The sequence below is a fragment of the Schistocerca serialis genome, chromosome 6 (assembly GCF_023864345.2).
Source record: "Schistocerca serialis cubense isolate TAMUIC-IGC-003099 chromosome 6, iqSchSeri2.2, whole genome shotgun sequence".
NCBI classification, from domain to species: Eukaryota; Metazoa; Arthropoda; class Insecta; order Orthoptera; family Acrididae; genus Schistocerca; species Schistocerca serialis.
This window is the reverse complement of record NC_064643.1, coordinates 476,781,803-476,795,940: the sequence shown is the minus strand read 5'-3', so window position 1 is coordinate 476,795,940 and position 14,138 is coordinate 476,781,803.

The following is a 14,138-nucleotide window of genomic DNA, read 5'->3' as shown; positions in this document are numbered from 1 at the left end:
CGAACTCGCGACATCTTATCTATGCTACAAGCTGACACGTAGCTACATAAGCTCCAGAGCTCGGCAACTATTCCTCCAGAACTTTTGGATTCCACAGCACTGTGAGATTATGCATATGGCCAGGTCTTGACTTCTGAGAGACAAACAGTTACAGCTTTTCTTTTGGACTGAACGACGTTTTCTAGTAACAGATAGCGCAATAGAATAGCTCAAGTGGAAAGGAACACTTCCTATTTAAACTTCTGCATCCTACACTGTTGGCGGTTGTGTGTAGGTGGCAGTTACGTGATTTTATTTCTGTGATTACAAAATAGTCGAATGTATGCACTGGGTAGCCGAGGCAGCTAGTTCATGGTGATTCGGTCAACCAAGTAAATGAATTTACTGAACATGCTGCAAATTACTACAGGGTGCCTGTGTGTCAGAATTCTTATCCAGTGTGGCGCAACTGCGTTACGATAGAAAAATGACTCGCAGAGAAGAGGATTTCGTGGTCTGTTGGACGGATGGTAGGTTGTTATACCTATGGTCTGGGTTCGATTCCCACTTCCGTCAATGATTTTAGATAGGGAGAGACAGATTCCATTCTCTCCTGGCTACACCAAGTGAAGGAGATATAATGGCTGCGTGGTCTGAAAATTCACATTAAAGATGATATTCCTTCTTTAACACGTAGACGGTAGGTTGAACCACAATAAAGTCTGCAGTGGCGACATGTAGAAACTCTATCACCAGTAACCTTTCTTATACTAGCTATTTATTTCAAGTGACGACACAAACGCTATGTATGGTCACAGGACACTTATTCCATCTTTTATTTGAGCTTCTGTATGTCGATAAAATTGGTTCTAAACTGGGAATGCAACTCAGACCGCCTTTAACGCGGAATTTGATCCCTTCGTGGCAATACAGCTCGGCTACAATTTGTTGTTTGTTCAAAACTGCAGATTCCTCAACACCTTCACATATTACGCGTGAATGGGATCGAATCCTGGCCCGGCACTAAAGATTTAATTATGTATTATCAAGCTCTATCAGGAGAACACCTATCTGCTGGTGGATAATAACTGTGATGTTTAATGTATTTTCATTCGTTGTCAACACTAACGATATCTGACGCTTTTAACTCCCAGTGAGACCTAGAACTATTTGCGAGATGACTGTAAGTTCAAGATGCTATTCTGAGCAGCTGGTGGAGAAAAATTCGGTAGCTGATGTCTCTTTGTGTGTAGTAAACAACGATATGTGTGGGGCTCTATTCCCAGTGAGCGCTGGACTCTTCGTCATATTATTTCAGTTCGTCGTGTCATTTAACGTCCATACATATTCTCAACTAGCTGCTCGTGAATAACTTTAATTTTTAATGTCATTTTGTGTTAAATAGTTCAAATGGTTTAAATGGCTCTGAGCACTATGGGACTTAACTTCTAAGGTCATCAGTCCCCTAGAACTTAGAACTACTTAAACCTAACTAACCTAAGGACATCACTCACATCCATGCCCGAGGCAGGATTCGAACCTGCGACCGTAGCGGTCACGCGGTTCCAGACTGAAGCGCCTAGAACCGCACGGCCACACCGGCCGGCCCCCACCATCTGGTATCAATGCATTACCCTATCATCCATTATATATAATCATTTTCATAGTACACTTGATATTATAGATGAGTAGGACACAAGACAGGACATAGATAATGTCCGTTTGACGTCAACAGTGTGTAACATTTTACTTTTTTTGAATAGGACAATGTTCCTCTCCAATAATTTTTAGATTAGTTACAATAAGCTTACGCTGCAAGAGAATTCGCTTGTATTTTTCAATATGTGGTCTGTTGTCGGTTTGAAGGCCTTCCATAACATCGGCAACGTAGTGCAACTCCACCGAGGGCTGTCTGGAGTAGGGTGGAGATAGCAATGTGAAAGTTGCGAGATGTCGAAGACGATCTTCATATTCCTAATGCGATTAGGACATCGTATACTCTTGACGACGTTTAGCACCTGTGCAGTCAGTCACCCAATTTCAGAATTCATTTTGAGTAATCCTGCTAAATTCCCAAAATATTGTCTTTTTATATTGATGAGTAATATGGATAGTCATCACGTTCATGTGCCGTCTACAAAGCAAATTTAATGTTACTATCCTAGGAACTAACCTGCAATACGTTTTGTATTTCATAATCGGAACTATCTGCATTAACCGTCATCAGAGCAATGTCAGGGAACAGAATGCAGCAGTGCCTTGCTACCTACTTGAGGACCTGCTTGAGTCGTGTTCTAAGGAAAGGGTAGTTGCTGGTTCACATTATATTACACTAGCGAGAAGTACCGACTTTTCCTTTTCTCTGCAAACATCCAGAACTAAATTCAGTAACTAAATGCTAAGAATATATTTGCATTGTGCCAACTCAAAGATCAATAGATATGGATATAGATATAGATACAGATTTTTATATTTAAAGCCATTCTCGTTCTGCGTTGGAATAAACAGCATTCATTATTTGCTTGTTCTTGTTACGATTGTTATTGTCATTCTCTCACTCGCAAGAGTTTTCGCATTCCTATTTGGTATCGATGCACATGAAGAGTGGCTATGAAAGAAGGGAATACTGAATGTTACGTCATGCAGAATACACTCATTTACTTCGGCTCCTCGTGATCTACGCTACAGAAGAAGTGAGATACATAAAGTTGACAGTGTGAGGACAGACCTGGTAGCACAACTGTGCAACTACACAGTGTTACCAGATAAAATGGTGCTGCGGAATCGAAAGTGTAGTACGGACTTTGCCACAGTAGCAGACAGCTGGTAATTTAGGACCATGACCGTGGATTACACTTTGGTCAGTGCTGGTTAGAGTGCTGCAACTGTAAATGGAAGGCTTTGTTTGATAGTCTTATGCTGATGCTGTCTGAATAAATTATGCCATTGGATACAAAGCGGTTTAGTTTTGAGACCTAACCCACGAGGGGGGAAGGCACAGTGGTCTGCTTCAGGAATTCCAAGCAATAAAACACAAAAAACAACCCAGGAAGGGAGACATGCATTTGGAATCTGTTCATCGTTACGGGGTCAAACAAGAGGGTAACATTACTGAAACAATGATCGGGCTACTTAGTATATAATAGAGCATACAGATTTCAAGGAGGAAACGTATGAAGACGCAGACTTCCTCGTTATCAATATGTGCGGCATATCTTTCGTGTTAACGAAAGTAAATTCCCGCTTTACCTCTTCTTACGTGTCAAATGAAATGAATGCCATGAGGAATAGAATATTTGTTGACTGCGTCTCTTCTTGCTTCCATCCTTACCAACATATTTCTTCATTCTCGTGGTAATCATGACATTCTATGTGTATGCTGCAAAAGATTGCAAGTGGACAAATTCGACATCGAGGTGCAAAGCGTTATATTCAATTCGAATAAGCTTCCGGTGTATTTTTACTTCGTTTGTATTTTTAGATGATTATGAACGTTACGGAAAATTATCTCACATGCTTTATGTTGAATGAGAAACATTGAATGATCCGTTTTGCTTTCCCTACGTTGAAATGATATAATGTCGGCGTCAACAGCCTTCTTCCACGCCGGAAGCTGAAACTTGTATGATTCTGGATTAATGATAATTGAATGTCTCATATGTATACATAGCCCACAAGGCGACGTCAGAAACCATCAGGGGAGAACGCCACATAAAAACCAAACGTGCGCGCGCGTCTCCACTCTGAAGAACCGTATCGGAGAATCACGGCAAGTATTTCGCTGAAGAGCTGCCTCGTCAGAGAGCCTAGAAATGGCAGCGTCGTAGCAAGTATTTGTCAACACTCTGATAGTGCATTTACTTCCGGGTGTAGGTCGGCGTTACCTCGCTAAATTCACTTGACATTCGTTTTCCACATCGAAGACTCGTACGATATAATCCACTGCAAGATGACACAATTAGAAAGTATATTTAATTTCTGGACTCCAAGAACGGCGTTCTTCACATAAGTAACACCTGTTTGTGTGTGCATTCGGGAGGACGACGGTGCAATCCCGCGCCCGGCCATCCTGATTTAGGTTTTCAATTATTTCCCTAAATCACTTCAGGCAAATGCCGGGATGGTTCCTTAGGAAGGGCACGGCCGATTTCCTTCCCCATCCTTCCCTAATCCGAGCTTGTGCTCCGTCTCTAATGACATCGTTGTCGACGGGACGTTAAAACAGTAATCTCCACCTCCTCTGTTCGTGTGTTTAAGGTTGCGTTTTGAGGCTCAGGCAACATAACAGTGACTATATTCCGCCTCTGGCAGCCAGTGTGTCGTTAGCTCAGAGGTTCCCTTGTGCGTTGCAGTGCTTGTACTATAAGACATAGCAGTTCGAATCACGGTAGAAGCCGCTGACTACAACCTTTTATTTTCCATTTTAATTAATGGAGTTGCAAACTGCTAGTAAAAATTTCTTATGCGAAATCTGAAGAATGCCTTTAAACATCAATCTTCGTCCGATTTCGACTTAGTAAATGAAGTTAATATCATGGATTTCTGCTTTGCAAATTCCAAGGTGCTTCACTGTAAAATAGACCCTGAAAAGATTCAAACCGACTGTCAACGATATAAATTTGAGCTTTGTTCGTCATATAGGTCTAACATGTCAGAAGGTTGTTTATGAAGTGCACATGTTCATTAATATAGTTCCCTTCTTCTAAATTTTTGCAATAGCATTTAACTGTAGACGTTTTCTAACACCGGCGTTAGCAATTCCTTTCCGTTCTCTGAAACCTTCAAAACGACAAATTTTTCTGGTTTAAATCTGATGACCTTAACTATCACTTCCGATCAACAATAAATACTTCATGAACTCCAAATGTGCAGTGTTCCTGCACTGCTACAGAGCATGCATTGCAAGGTATTCACACAGTTTATCGCATAGACTTACCATAAGGAATGAAACAAGAACTGTAATACACTTTACACCACAGACGCTCACTCTGGCTTGACGAAAACATCCAAACATTGACCAAAAGTTGCACAAATAATTGAGTTTGAAAGGAAAAGAAACGAGGTATGAAGCAGTTATAAATTCATCGAATGTAGTGAGGTGGTTTCATTTCGTCCCAGTCTATAAAATTAATTTCGGGCCATACTCAGCTCTTGCCGATTATTGTAATATAATACCCGCCTACTAATCAGGGCGTCTGTCTCCGTTGCTTTTGAGCGTGAAGGGAAATTGTAGAAATTTTCTGTGGAGCAACATTTAATAATAAAGCGTTTTAAATCATCAAAAGCGATGAGCGGTAGCAGGCGCTTTCGATAAAGAACGGGGGAGTGCAGCGCCGCTGCTGTCGCCACGGCCGCTGCCAGTAGCCAGCAAATGGATCCCGGAGCTTTGCCGCATACGGCGTCCAGAGGAGGACAGTCTGCAGGAAATCTGCCGCAAAATCGTTACTGGATAAGATTTTGATATCGGTGTGTCACAAAGCGAAATAGATTGAATCTGCGCTACCATTACATTCACGTCTTCAGCATTCAGACAGAAGAGGCTATAAAAATATTTTATGCCAGCTGCTCTCGATCCACTGACATTATGAACAGAAACAACGCACGCTACCGCTAGACCACAGGCGTAATCAGCCAAGAGTTTCTCTATCGTGGGACAAGTTTTCCTCCAGGAAGTGCCGCAGTCTACAGTGTTGCCAGATTGTGCAGATAACCGGACTTAGAGAATTAGCGAGTTGGCCAGTTTCTTTGTCCCATGTCGCGATCGGCGCGGACTTAGCCTCTGAAGCGGCCGGCCGCCGGTCAAGTTTTATGTCAAAGAGTGTACCTTAAGAGAATCATAACTGGTGATGAGACGTGGGTCTATGGTTATGATGCTGAGACTAACGTTCAGTGTTCACAAGGGGTCGGGAAAGGTTCTCCAAGATCAAAAATTGCGTGTCAGATCATGTCAAATGTCAAACCCATACTGGTGGTTTTCTTTGACTTCGAAGGATTAGTTCATTATGAATTCGCGCCGCAATGTTAATCAATGCTATCATCAGGATGCGTTGAGACGCCTTCGAGAAAGGTGAGAATGAAACAGTCTGAAATGTGGCGATACAATTCAGGCTTTTGCAACACGATATCGCACTCGCATATTCATTCCCTATTGGTGAGTGACTATTGCACAATGCGGGCTTTCAAATAATAAAAATGGAAGATGTGATGGTATGGTAGTCCTCAACTACATACCCTCCGACTCAGAGTTGAATATTAAAAGTTTTGGCTGGTTTTGTTGTCTAGGGGATGGGATACGTAGTTGCCGCATTACAGGCCAAATACTGCTGAGTCTACAGAACACTATAAGAATACACACATAAATCGAATGGTCGAAGGTTTCTATCACTCAGTAATAGCGAATTATGAATGTAACACATTAATTTGTAAATGACAGAAGGCAATTAAATACACTCCTGGAAATGGAAAAAAGAACACATTGACACCGGTGTGTCAGACCCACCATACTTGCTCCGGACACTGCGAGAGAGCTGTACAAGCAATGATCACACGCACGGCACAGCGGACACACCAGGAACCGCGGTGTTGGCCGTCGAATGGCGCTAGCTGCGCAGCATTTGTGCACCGCCGCCGTCAGTGTCAGCCAGTGTGCCGTGGCATACGGAGCTCCATCGCAGTCTTTAACACTGGTAGCATGCCGCGACAGCGTGGACGTGAACCGTATGTGCAGTTGACGGACTTTGAGCGAGGGCGTATAGTGGGCATGCGGGAGGCCGGGTGGACGTACCGGCGAATTGCTCAACACGTGGGGCGTGAGGTCTCCACAGTACATCGATGTTGTCGCCAGTGGTCGGTGGAAGGTGCACGTGCCCGTCGACCTGGGACCGGACCGCAGCGACGCACGGATGCACGCCAAGACCGTAGGATCCTACGCAGTGCCGTAGGGGACCGCACCGCCACTTCCCAGCAAATTAGGGACACTGTTGCTCCTGGGGTATCGGCGAGGACCATTCGCAACCGTCTCCATGAAGCTGGGCTACGGTCCCGCACACCGTTAGGCCGTCTTCCGCTCACGCCCCAACATCGTGCAGCCCGCCTCCAGTGGTGTCGCGACAGGCGTGAATGGAGGGACGAAGGGAGACGTGTCGTCTTCAGCGATGAGAGTCGCTTCTGCCTTGGTGCCAATGATGGTCGTATGCGTGTTTGGCGCCGTGCAGGTGAGCGCCACAATCAGGACTGCATACGACCGAGGCACACAGGGCCAACACCCGGCATCATGGTGTGGGGAGCGATCTCCTACACTGGCCGTACACCACTGGTGATCGTCGAGGGGACACTGAATAGTGCACGGTACATCCAAACCGTCATCGAACCCATCGTTCTACCATTCCTAGACCGGAAAGGGAACTTGCTGTTCCAACAGGACAATGCACGTCCGCATGTATCCCGTGCCACCCAACGTGCTCTAGAAGGTGTAAGTCAACTACCCTGGCCAGCAAGATCTCCGGATCTGTCCCCCATTGAGCATGTTTGGGACTGGATGAAGCGTCGTCTCACGCGGTCTGCACGTCCAGCACGAACGCTGGTCCAACTGAGGCGCCAGGTGGAAATGGCATGGCAAGCCGTTCCACAGGACTACATCCAGCATCTCTACGATCGTCTCCATGGGAGAATAGCAGCCTGCATTGCTGCGAAAGTTGGATATACACTGTACTAGTGCCGACATTGTGCATGCTCTGTTGCCTGTGTCTATGTGCTTGTGGTTCTGTCAGTGTGATCATGTGATGTATCTGACCCCAGGAATGTGTCAATAAAGTTTCCCCTTCCTGGGACCATGAATTCACGGTGTTCTTATTTCAATTTCCAGGAGTGTAAAACCTGCAATTACTATCATAACGACTTTAAATGATGAGTTCGATAGTAGAAGTACTTTTGAGAATGCGGTATATTTCTGCAAAACACTTATTGGTGTCGATGGTACAGAAATTAAATAATAAGTTGAATAACAGAGAAACAATAGATTCCTACTGCGCGTAATTAGTTTTGAACAACAACATAGCTCGCGAGTTATTCACTTCTGTACGCACACTACGTCTTCACTGTAGAAGCCACGGAAATCTCAGAAGTGCACAAGTCTGCACGACGAAATATTTCTATCTGCCGCGACCATGCGCAAACTGCTCCACACTTTCCAAGTCTCTCCGCGACTCTGCGTCCGTCGCGCCGTCACGCCCAGCACTCTCCGTGTCCTGTGCGACTCTCCTTCGTGCCGCCTTGTTCAGAACTCCCCGTGTCCTCTCTCGAAACGATCCTCCTCCCCCACTTCGATACAGTCTCACAATTAACGAGCGCTGTGATTGGCTAGAGCGCTCCCTCCATGTCTCCAAACCAACGTCCACTCACAAACATATTTAACCACTTTCGAAATACTGGATTTACATTTAAATAACTTGAAATTTAATAAATATTCCTATGGCTGGACCACAAACACGTTCTAACACACATTGTTAGATACATAAACACATGAAATAAACATATATCAAAGGAATAGAACAAAAGGTAGGCCAGAAGCCGAATGTCTCTGTGCTTTCTAAAACACAGTAAATATTTAACCAATTTCTTCATGAATAGTTTATATCGGATATAAACAAAGACATAGATGAATAAATATATTTATAAGCATGCTGCTACCGTTTTTTTCGTGTAACTGTGGAGTACATATGACCTGAGGCGATCGATAGTAATCGGCCACTTTGACCTCCAATAACTCATGTACTATTCAAGTTACATGCCTGTAATTTATACCAGTTTGGGTTTACGCTAATAGCTTTCTAAAGACAAGGCAACTGGAATCACTCAATAGAGGAAAGTCCACTGGGCCTGACGGGATACCAATTCGATTCTACACAGAGTACGCAAAGAACTTGCTCCCCTTCTAACAGCCGTGTACCGCAAGTCTCTAGAGGAACGGAGGGTTCCTAATGATTGGAAAAGAGCACAGGTAGTACCAGTCTTCAAGAAGGGTCGTCGAGCAGATGCGCAAAACTATAGACCTATATCTCTGACGTCGATCTGTTGTAGAATTTTAGAACATGTTTTTTGCTCGAGTATCATGTCGTTTTTGGAAACCCAGAATCTACTATGTAGGAATAACATGGATTCCGGAAACAGCGATCGTGTGAGACCCAACTCGCTTTATTTGTTCATGAGACCCAGAAAATATTAGATACAGGCTCCCAGGTAGATGCTATTTTTCTTGACTTCCGGAAGGCGTTCGATACAGTTCCGCACTGTCGCCTGATAAACAAAGTAAGAGCCTACGGAATATCAGACCAGCTGTGTGGCTGGATTGAAGAGTTTTTAGCAAACAGAACACAGCATGTTGTTATCAATGGAGAGACGTCTACAGACGTTAAAGTAACCTCTGGCGTGCCACAGGGGAGTGTTATGGGACCATTGATTTTCACAATATATATAAATGACCTAGTAGATAGTATCGGAAGTTCCATGCGGCTTTTCGCGGATGATTCTGTAGTATACAGAGAAGTTGCAGCATTAGAAAATTGTAGGGAAATGCAGGAAGATCTGCAGCGGATAGGCACTTGGTGCAGGGAGTGGCAACTGTCCCTTAACATAGACAAATGTAATGTATTGCGAATACATAGAAAGAAGGATCCTTTAATATATGATTATATGATAGCGGAACAAACACTGGTAGCAGTTACTTCTGTAAATATCTGGGAGTATGCGTGCGGAAAGATTTGAAGTGGAATGATCATATAAAATTAATTGTTGGTAAGGCGGGTAGCAGGTTGAGATTCATTGGGAGAGTGCTTAGAAAATGTAGTCCATCAACAAAGGAGGTGGCTTACAAAACACTCGTTCGACCTATACTTGAGTATTGCTCATCAGTGTGGGATCCGTACCAGATCGGTTTGACGGAGGAGATAGAGAAGATCCAAAGAAGAGCGGCGCGTTTCGTCACAGGGTTATTTGGTAACCGTGATGGCGTTACGGAGATGTTTAATAAACTCAAGTCGCAGACTCTGCAAGAGAGGCGCTCTGCATCGCGGTGTAGATTGCTCGCCAGGTTTCGAGAGGGTGCGTTTCTGGATGAGGTATCGAATATATTGCTTCCCCCTACTTATACCTCCCGAGGAGATCACGAATGTAAAATTAGAGAGATTAGAGCGCGCACGGAAGCTTTCAGACAGTCGTTCTTCCCGCGAACCATACGCGACTGGAACAGGAAAGGGAGGTAATGACAGTGGCACGTAAAGTGCCCTCCGCCACACACCCTTGAGTGGCTTGCGGAGTATAAATGTAGATGTAGATGTAGATGTAGAACTTTCAACTAATAAAGAAATTGAAAATCTGATTACATTTTCAGAATCGTCGTGCAAATAATGGTAATGCATATCTTTATTGTTGAGGTATCATGATTCATCTGATTACTATTAATTTCTATACGAACTGTGAAATGTCTGCCATTAAGGTTTCACAAAGTCCGCCATCATTGGCCCTCCCAGCATAGACATCTCCTTCATCGACACAAAGCACCGTTCTCGTCACAGCGGAATTCCCAGCCACGCTGCTGGACCATGCGCTGGACCTACCCCTCTAACGTTCCGCACCACGTGTTTGCTGCCGGGCCCCGGCTGGCCGAGCGGCCCGTGCCGCCACTGCTGTCCCTGAACTTAGAATATTTTCAGAGCGCGACGACTCGCCCGTCACCTCACAACAAAAATGCCCCATCCTCCGTTCTCGATGGATCTGGCCCCTGCAGACTTTTCTCTACTTCCGAAGTTAAAAACACAGTTGAAAAGACGAAGGTTTGCATCTATACACGAGATAAAAGAAAATTCGCAGGCGGCGCTTCGCGCGATGCAGAAAGCGGCGTACCAAGACTGCTTCCGGAAGTGGAAACAACGTTGGGGGTAGTGTATCAATTGTGGAGGAGAGTATTTCGAATGAGACCATGCACAATAAGGAAAAGTTAAGCGTAAGAAAGTTCTGTGGAGAGAGTTCCGGAATTTTTAGAACATACCTCGTAGATCGTTTTCATGAAGACTTAATCTTTGCACTGATATTTATGTAATATCGCTGCTGTAATATTGATATAGCTGAGTTAATAAATACTTTGCTTCAAGTGGCAGATTTTGTACTTCCTTGTATCCACGATTCGTCGGCGACAGACAGTTTCAACTTCTTGTTTATTAAGAATAGTGTGTTATCTTCCTTCGGACCACCTTCAATCGTCGCTTCCGTATCAGCTTCCCATAAATGGTGATCAGAGGTGATCCACATATAATGGTCCTTAATGTTTTCAGCAGGTCTGAGGTATAATATCTGACGGCAGAGGTGGCATCACTTGCACGGATAGTCAAAGAGTATATACGTAAATCAGCTGTGCTTATTAGGCTGAGAAGTTAAGCACAGAGGTTTTGTATAGCAATCTCTTGTACAAAATACTCTCGAGGACTCTGGACACAACATGGAGATGGTCCTCGAAAAAGCTTTTTTGTTGAGTCCGAGTGCTGCTTTTTTTAGATACGGAAAGAAATTGTTGGCTAGCGAAGTGATCTTTTCGAAATCCAAACTGCCACTGTGGTCGAGTGTACTACTGTGAATATTTGACTCAGCCTTTGGAGAATAATTCTTTCGAAGATCATGACCAGGAGCAAAGAAGGCTGTCTTGTAGCTCTTTTTCTGCATAGTTATTCACGAGTTTGCTAACTACCCTGATGTTGCGTCCTTCCAAGTTCTTGGCTACGTCCTCTCTTTGATAACGAGAATGAACAAATTCGCAATAGCGTCTTCTGAATCTTGCAACAGTTCTTCAATGTCTGGCAGGTGGTATCCTCTGGTCCGGGTTTTTTTAAGCAGTGCAGCCATCTAATAATGGAGCGCACTTCATGGGATATAATTGAGGGCAGCAGCGAAGTATATAACTGTAAGTAGGCTGTTTAGGTTTCTTTATTGGTAACACTACGTAGCGCTCTGTATGAAAATCACTGGCTGTGCTGTGTGCAGTCTGTTGCTGGTTTGCATTATTGTTTGCTGTTGTAGTGTTGGGCAGCTGGATGTGAACAGCGCGTAGCGTTGCGCAGTTGGAGGTGAGCCGCCAGCAGTGGTGGATATGGGGAGAGAGATGGCGGAGTTTTGAGAGCGGATGATCTGGACGTGTGTCCATCAGAGACAGTAAATTTGTAAGACTGGATGTCATGAACTGATATATATAGTATGAGTTTTGAACACTATTAAGGTAAATACATTGTTTATTCTCTATCAAAATCTTTCATTTGCTAACTATCCCTGTCAGTAGTTAGTGCCTTCAGTAGTTAGAATTTTTTATTTAGCTGGCAGTATTGGCGCTCGCTGTATTGCAGTAGTTCGAGTAACGAAGATTTTTGTGAGGTAGGTGATTCATGAAAGGTATAGGTTATTGTTACTCAGGGTCATTCTTTTGTAGGGATTATTGAAAGTCAGATTGCGTAGCGCTAAAAATATTGTGTATCAGTTTAGTGATGAACAGAATAAGTAAAGTGAGAATTGTCTGAGTACGTTCAGTTCTGCTCAGCTGTTTGAAAATCAGATAACGTAAGGGGTTTATCAATTACAGTAATTCATAAATTTTTCTAAGGGGAGGTTTCATATGGCGACCCTCAGCCGAGGATACCTCACTGGAATCTTCTGATTTTTTCTTGTAGTTTGTGTAATTAGTTTAGCTATTGTTTATTGCTAGCGCATAATTATAGAAAGAATTTCCTTTGTAGTTGTAGTTTTTCATTGTTGTACAGTAAAACAGTTGTGGCTTGCATATAGATTTGCACCAAGTATTTCGCAGCGACGCTTGCAATTAACGAGATATTATTTTCAATGCTATCTTAATGTGTTTTCTTATTTTGCTCTTCAAATTGTGCTTTTCTGTGTTATCGTGTGAAATTTTGTGACAATAATGGAGTGTGAGAAACGTAATACTAGGCTCCAAAGTAAACTGAGAAATGACAGTGAAGACGAAAGCAGTGTGTTAGCGCCACCATGTAATGAATTAACTAATGTTCAAAGTAATAATTTGGTAATTGTGCATAGGGAAATGGAGCAGGCTGCAAATAATGGTGTAGACAGTGGAACAATTAGTGAACAGGGAAGCATTATCGATCGATCGGTCGGTAACAGCTCGCCTTAGGAATTCGAAATGACAGGACACAATCTCGCAAAAATTGTAGATTCAGATTTTGGGTCCTCACCGTTTTCTCAAATAAGTCAAGACACATTTTCTGCTTGTCAAAATGTTAATGTTGCCGGTTCAAATGCACTGCCGAAAAGCACTGAGAAACATGTTTCAGACACCAGTGCATTGTTATTACAATTAATGCAAGAAATGGGACAAAAGCTTCAAAAGTTAGACACAATGGAACAAAATCTTCGAAAGTTAGACACAATGGAACAAAATCTTCAAAAGTTAGACACCACGGTGAACAAACACGTGAAGATTTAACTACTGAGTTACATAACATCGAATCGAAATGTCAAAAAGTCTGTAATGACGTAAAAACATAAATTTGTGAGCATTTTGAACCTATTTTTTCGCGGCATGAAAATGCATTACAAAATCACGAAGCAGCCATAAAAGAATTGCAAACTATTGTTCATGAAAATCACGAGACCTTGCGGGCTAAAATTGACTCAGTTGCATCTACCGATTCGCTTGCGCAACTTGCAAAAACTCAGGAAAACTTAAAGGACACAGTAGATACTCTGAAAATTGGTTCAGAAAGACACATGGAGGAAATCAGTTCATTATCAGAGAAAGTAGTCGAACTTACGGATCAGCTAAATAATTTATCTACGAAGGTAGATGATAATCTGAATGACACAAGACCGGTAGTCTTTAATGACACAGAAGAGTACGAACAAATTAGGAAAGTCAAACAAAATCAGAATCAAATTAATACGCAACACCAAAGAGAAATCTGGGAAGTACAAGATCAGTTGACAGAGGTAATACAAGAATTACATATTTCAGAGGACACTCGCGCTCCAATACGGGAAGAGGGACATAGAAATATAGAACAGCCACAAAATAAAAACACAGGGCGTTTCGGAAATTATGAATGAAATTGGCAAGGTACACCGAATTTTGAGATGGAACTGCCGAA